The 6,301-nt window shown below is 39.5% G+C and overlaps 1 non-coding gene and 1 pseudogene across 1 annotated transcript; both read right to left on the bottom strand.

Annotated features, from left to right (window-relative positions):
* Positions 1-2,060: 2,060 nt before the first annotated feature.
* LOC101582529 lies at positions 2,061-5,557 on the bottom strand (annotated as a pseudogene).
* Positions 5,558-5,668: 111 nt separating this feature from the next.
* On the bottom strand, positions 5,669-5,772 carry LOC111813160. The gene has a single exon (XR_002818490.1). It is a non-coding gene; the product is annotated as a U6 spliceosomal RNA (small nuclear RNA).
* Positions 5,773-6,301: the final 529 nt, after the last annotated feature.

Raw genomic sequence — 6,301 nt, 5'->3', positions numbered from 1 at the left:
ATAATTTTATTGAGAAACAAATATCAATGAGACAGTTTCACAACCGATTACTGGCACATTTACAGTAATTAATACATTGCATATTGTTGTCTTAGTGGTTATTCATTGTACAAGATTCAGACATGATATCCTGTCTCAAACACTATTATAACAAACCTCTCTATTCATTGAATTAAGAGAGTGGAGCTGTCTATCTATCCTATCTATTTTGAGTATACAGATACAAAAAGGTTGGTTCATTTCTTTCCACCTTTTTGGTTAGTTTTGTCAGAGAAGGACATTCCATTGTAATTTAAATATTGTAGGTACTTGAATTCAGCAGAATCTCCCAATAGAGTCCAGTAGTCCAAAATAGTAGTGGGTTTTCCATAAGACTGGCAATGTCCAAAGTTGTTGACTTGAGCTTTTCACAGCTCAGCATATTAATGTGGCTTTACTTTTTATACTTTGTTTTCATACTTTTCTGCTGGATGGTTAAGACCAAGATAAAGCAAGACCTATATAACAAAAAATGTAACTTTTGTATCTCTTAAGTTCTGTCAGATCCCATCAGGGTTTAACCTGAAACCTTATACCTCAGTTTGTAGATCCTTTGTGAGTGTCAGCCATGTGGATGAGTCTTACTTTTTATCAGACACTTTTCTGCATCAGTTCTTTCAATATCTTCCTTGATGGATCCTTGCAGTTAACTCTTTCCAAGAAGCTGGCCGCTAAAATATTAGGATCCAGCAGCACCCTGTCCTGCCACCCACTCGGTATTTTTACTATATCTTCCCTAAGTGTTAATTCCCTTTCTTTCCAGCCCAGATATAGGCATTCTTAGAAGCGAAAATTGGGAAAATACTGAATTTCTCTCTGTTTCAGCCTCTCAGGAGGGAGTGACTTATGGCATAGACTTGCACACCCAATAGGAAATGTTGACAATCTATGGTCTTTTTGATAATTTAAGATTTAGAAACATGAAAAGTACCAGGTTCACATCCTCTAAAATGAAAGAAATGGAGGAATCTTCAAGTTTGGTGGAATGCTAAACTTACATTATGCCTTAACATATTATGAAAAAACTGATGTAATCTCCCTTTCTAGTGTGGTCAGTCTTCAAACCCTGGTTTCACATGTTCTCAGGAAGAAGTAATTTTAATGGCATGGTAAGTAATCTTTCAACACCCCCAGATCCTATTCTCTCTAGAGGACTCCATTCTAAGGACATTGTTAAATGACACCTACTACACATTTCCTTCCAGGTATATCTAGTTTGGAAATCTTTAGAGGCATCTTATTTGAGAGGAGATGTCATAATTGCTCTAGTAAGTATTTTTTGTATTGGTTAGCAATTTTCTATTAATGTCAAGATGGAAAGCTTTTCATAGACCTTTGTCATACAATTTATAGTTCTTATTTTAGGGCTCAACGTAAGTGAAGATATTGATAGTTAATAGAAGAGGAGAAGCTCAAATTATTCTTTTCCATCTGCCAGTCCTTCAACTTCTCTTGAAATTTATTTTCAAGCCTTGCAACAGAAGAAGTAAAATCAGAAAAAAAGACATTTCCTTTCCAGGAGTTCCTTAGAGGTGGTTATATCAGTATATGGTACAAACAGGTATAATATAAGGCTGTGGATTCTGTTTGACTAACTGAATAATCACAATAGTTTAGTGGTCTGCAGAAATGTATAGAAAATTTAGTAGCAACACCCATTTTTGTTTGATCATGATGAATTGAAGCACTGATACAAAATACCCTAGCAGAAGAAGTTTTAGGTGTCTTCACCTCCCTTTCCCTAGTCTTCTCACTTCCTGTTCAACAAATAGATTTGCACTCCAGACTAGAGGCCCAATGAGATGCCTTTTTGTAAATGATCAGTATATATCCTTTTGCTTGTTTGGTGTAGTATAAGGAAAGTGCTTATCTGAGTCTGTTCCATGCAATGCTCGCTGCTGCTTAAATGGCCTTTTCTCTTCTCTTAAGGAGTTTGTGTGGCTGGTGGCAGAGTTCTAATGTCTGGAAGAGTCCTAAGATCCTGACTCCTAAGACAGCACAAGAGTCAAGTCCACTCTAATTCAGACAGTTTGAAAGGCTCTCCTCTGGCTGGGGATTAGGCTGGGTGTGGTTTCTGCTTTGGTCAGGGTAGTGTGGTAGACTTTCTCTGGTTCAGAACACCCCACCTCTGGCCCCACCAGGCTATGTGCCTGGGTCGCCAGCCCTGGCTGGGGTGCTGCTTCAGTTGACATTGTCCGCTGGCTGCATGAGGCACTATCTGCTGTGGAGCCAGCAGAGGAAGAACCAGAGTGTGAGCTCCGAGAGCCTGAGGAAGGGGAGCTTGGTTCACAAGGTGGACTTCTGGGGCTTCAGCAGCTTCTTGAATTTCATTAGGTCTCTCTTCTTCCTCATATCTTCTTGTCTTTCCTTCAGAGTATCAGCCACACCAAGAGGAAAATCAGCAGGGCTCCAGCCACTACACCTGTCAGTGCGCCTGCGGCCATGCCGATGCTTTGTACATAGTGAACCATCACACAGCTTTCTTTCCCAGCCCCGTTGCCCACTGTGCATTGATAGAGCCCAGAAGAAGACACGGTAAGATTCTGCAGCAGAACTTGGCCAGGGTTGTGGAAGTCAATCATAGCTTTGGGAGGTAGATGCTCATCTTCTTCCTCTTCCTCTTCCTCTTCCTCTTGAATTCACTGCTAGTAATACACAATAGGCTTTGTGCCAGAGGATGAATCACACTGCAGAGTCAGATCACTTCCTTCAGTCAACTCTCCTGCTAGCTCACACTTGGGCTTGGATGGTCTCAAGTTACTAGAGGTTTCAGTTCATACTCAGCAAGGCAGAGTGGCACAGGGCAGAAAGCATCCATTCATGGCAGCAACAAAGAGCAAGAGAGCAAAATGGAGGAGTAGCAGCAACACTGGCCACAGAAAGGAAGTCTCAATCATACCTTTTCATGTGCATGCCTAGTGCCATTTATTAACCCCTTTATTACAGTGTATAAGTATTTATATATCTATCTTGCCACTTAAGCTATGATCTTTTTTTTTTTTTTTTTTGGTAGTACTGGGGATTGAACTCAGGACCTTGTACGTGCCGGACAGGCACTTATTCTACTGACCTATCTCACAGGCCTGAGGCTATGAATTTATTATTCAGTTGCACAATTTTTAATGGTGATAGGAACAAATTTAGAAAGAAAAAAATGTAAAACAAAAGCACAACATTCCTTGAGTATCAAGTTTTCAATAAATGAACAATCACTAAAAAAGAAGGAAAGGTTTTCAAATATTGTTTTAACAGCAATGTTTAATAATCTTTTCAGATTTGTGGTATAGAAGTAAAATCTTGAGTAGAATCAGCTGAAATAACTCCCGCTTATGCAGAGAGATTAGAGCGCCTCGGAGACTCAAAGCCTCCCCACACTTAGAGCGGAGACACCTGCCTGGCTGGGGACTGCTGCAAGGTGGCACCTTCCTTTTCAGACTGCACTTGGGTATTTGGCTTGGGCATATGCAGTCATCAAAGGAAACGTGTCATGAAAAGAAATGGAAACAAACAAATCACAATACCAAAAGAAAAGAAAAAAAAAAACTGCACAAACCACACTTTCCCAGTCCTCTATTTATGCTAGCACATTCTGGGAAAATCACTCAAAAACCTGTTACTAATCATTTAAACCTTAGGCTGTCGACATTTTCCTGCTTCACTAGCCAAACAGTCATGTGCAGCAGCCAGAGGGTTAAAGAGCCAGATTTCCTGTCCCATACTGTGGCTTTGTGTGAGCAATATGGAGGACCTCATCCTCACCGCGGAGGCTCCTGTTGAACACAAAGTGGTCTATCCAGGCAAAAATATGTGCAGCCTTCTGGGCCAGACCCGCTCCGGAAGGGCATCTGAGTTGGCTGTGCAATGAGTGAAGCTGTCCAGACCTGCTGTTCCGCAGAGGCCACGGCGGCCTCTCTGCAAGCCTCGCGCTCCAGCCAGCAGACAGAACGAAGCCTGCTCGCTCTGCAGGCCCAGACGCCCCGCAGGACGAGGCAAAGGTCTTCCCGTGGCTTTGAGAAATACCACGTGCAATCTATTATAAATGAGATGACTTGGATTTAGTAGACCAAAGACAAACTTTTCAATTTTCACTTTGAAACATATTAAGACAAAAAAGAATTAGTTGATTTCTGAGATTTAGACTGTAGATAACAGGATTTTCTATTCCACTATTAAAAGAAAAACTTACAATCTGTACAGTGGATTGTATTTCCAGTGGCCTACCAGCATACTTTGTGTTATTATAATGGAATGTTTATGATACGCATTTATATGTATTGTATTACATGGTATAATAATAAATATACTAGGACGCTTCCACGTCAAGGAAATGCAAAATTACCCTCTGGAAAGTTCAGGCATATCTCATCATTCGACTTTTTAACCACCAGTGTAAAAATTCTGGATTTTCATTTTTCTAGGCCTTGTTCATTTGACTCATTGTCATCTGTGGTTAATTAACAAAATAAGGACAAAAATCTTGAAAGTGGGCAGTACACTATGGATAATTATTCATATCTTTTTTTGCTTCATGAAAATCAAAATTCAAATTCAATTTGACAAGGAATCTACTTATATTACCTCCTTCTGTAAACTTCCTCATTGACAGTCTAGGTTTTGAAAATCTTTTTTCTTTTGGAATAAGGAAAGACCAAACTTATAAAAAGAAGCAAGAGAAAAGTGCACAGATCATTTCACGTACAAGGTATAGCTGAGGACTGCGCTTACTAACATCCATCATAACTCAGCAGTCACAAACAGAAATTAGAAGACAAGCTTTGTAGGTAAACAGAAAAGCATCCAGGCACGTGATGTCTTTGCCACTTGAACATTATACCCTGCTTGTTTAGAAAGCAAGCCGAACCAAATCAACATGTGCTGCCGGAGCTGAACCTCAGAGTTCTGGAGGAGGGGAAGTTTGTCTTGGGATTAGCATAAACCACCATGGGTCTTTGGAGTCAGACTCAGAAGCTGAGATTCCATCATGCCCTTAATTATCATGTGTTTCCTGTGACGAAGAGAGTACTGTTTAAAATGTTTGATAATCTGACAAGGCCATAAGGCTTGATGGAATCGATGATTACACACAGATGGACGATTAACTTTCGAGGTTTAACGTTAAGAAAAAAAAAGTAACTGCGCTGGATTGCTACTTAATGGAATTACACTGCCCATATGGAAAAGAACTATACCCTAAATACCCAGAATGATGGAACAGGTGGCAGAGTCTGGGCAAGACTGCTTGGAATGCACAAACGCATTCTGAACTTGTAATTGCCAGAAAGATTCCTGCAGGAAAAAAAAAAAAAAAGAATATTTGAAACTGTGTTAACTTTTCAACATTTTGGAAATATGAATTGCAAAAAAAATAATTAGAAAATTAAAACCCAAAGTACACATTTTTCTAGTTGGTTTTTCTCCAAACTGTCTTCTGGAAAGCTCATGCTATGCTTCTCTGTGAGTGATGCAGAATCTAACGCACAGATCACTCACCTCTAGCATCAACTCCGTGCTGCTGCATGTGCCTTCATAGCAGCTCTACCCTCCGAACAATGTCGCTAGGGGAAGGAGATGAAGACTATTAGCTGATATAAGAACTGGGCTTTATTCCTGGCCTTCATCTTCTTTAAAAAAAAATATGAAACACTTCATGAATGTACATGTCACCCTTGCACAAGGCCATGCCAATCATCTCTGTGTCTTTCCAATTGTAGTATATTGCTGCCAAAGCAAGCATTTATTTTTTATTGTATTTTATATCCATACTTCCATGGATAAACAATAGCTGCAAATATAACAATGGTAGCAGGATATAAACACTAGTGAGTATTTACATATAAATAACCAAATGATAGAGTAATATAATTCCAATTAAGAAACTATTATTGATGGAAGATAATTCTTTTGTGATTTTTCCTTCAATTTCTTAGGGTTTTTGTAGTAAATATTAATGACCTTTCCACTCACAAGGACTCTGTTTTCCATGGACACAGAGATAGCGGAAAGAATCAAGTTCTTGTTAATGACAATAACTTGGTAGGAAAGTGACACTGAGTGTCTCATGACAGGAACTAATTGCTTTATATACATCATTTTATTACATTCTAAAAGTGTCCTTCTGTGTTATTTTCCTATTTTACTTGAGAAATTTGACTGCAAGTAGGCTTGCTAAGCTCACAAAGATAGTGACTGATGAGGTTGGGACTAAGTGGGAAAAGGGACGGGTGATATCAGACTTCCTTCACACACAGCTATTTTCAACACC

The sequence above is a fragment of the Octodon degus genome, unplaced genomic scaffold, assembly GCF_000260255.1.
Source record: "Octodon degus isolate 3935 unplaced genomic scaffold, OctDeg1.0 scaffold00168, whole genome shotgun sequence".
Lineage (NCBI taxonomy): Eukaryota > Metazoa > Chordata > Mammalia > Rodentia > Octodontidae > Octodon > Octodon degus.
Note: the sequence above shows the minus strand (reverse complement) of the source record. Positions and strands in the feature narration are given on the sequence as shown.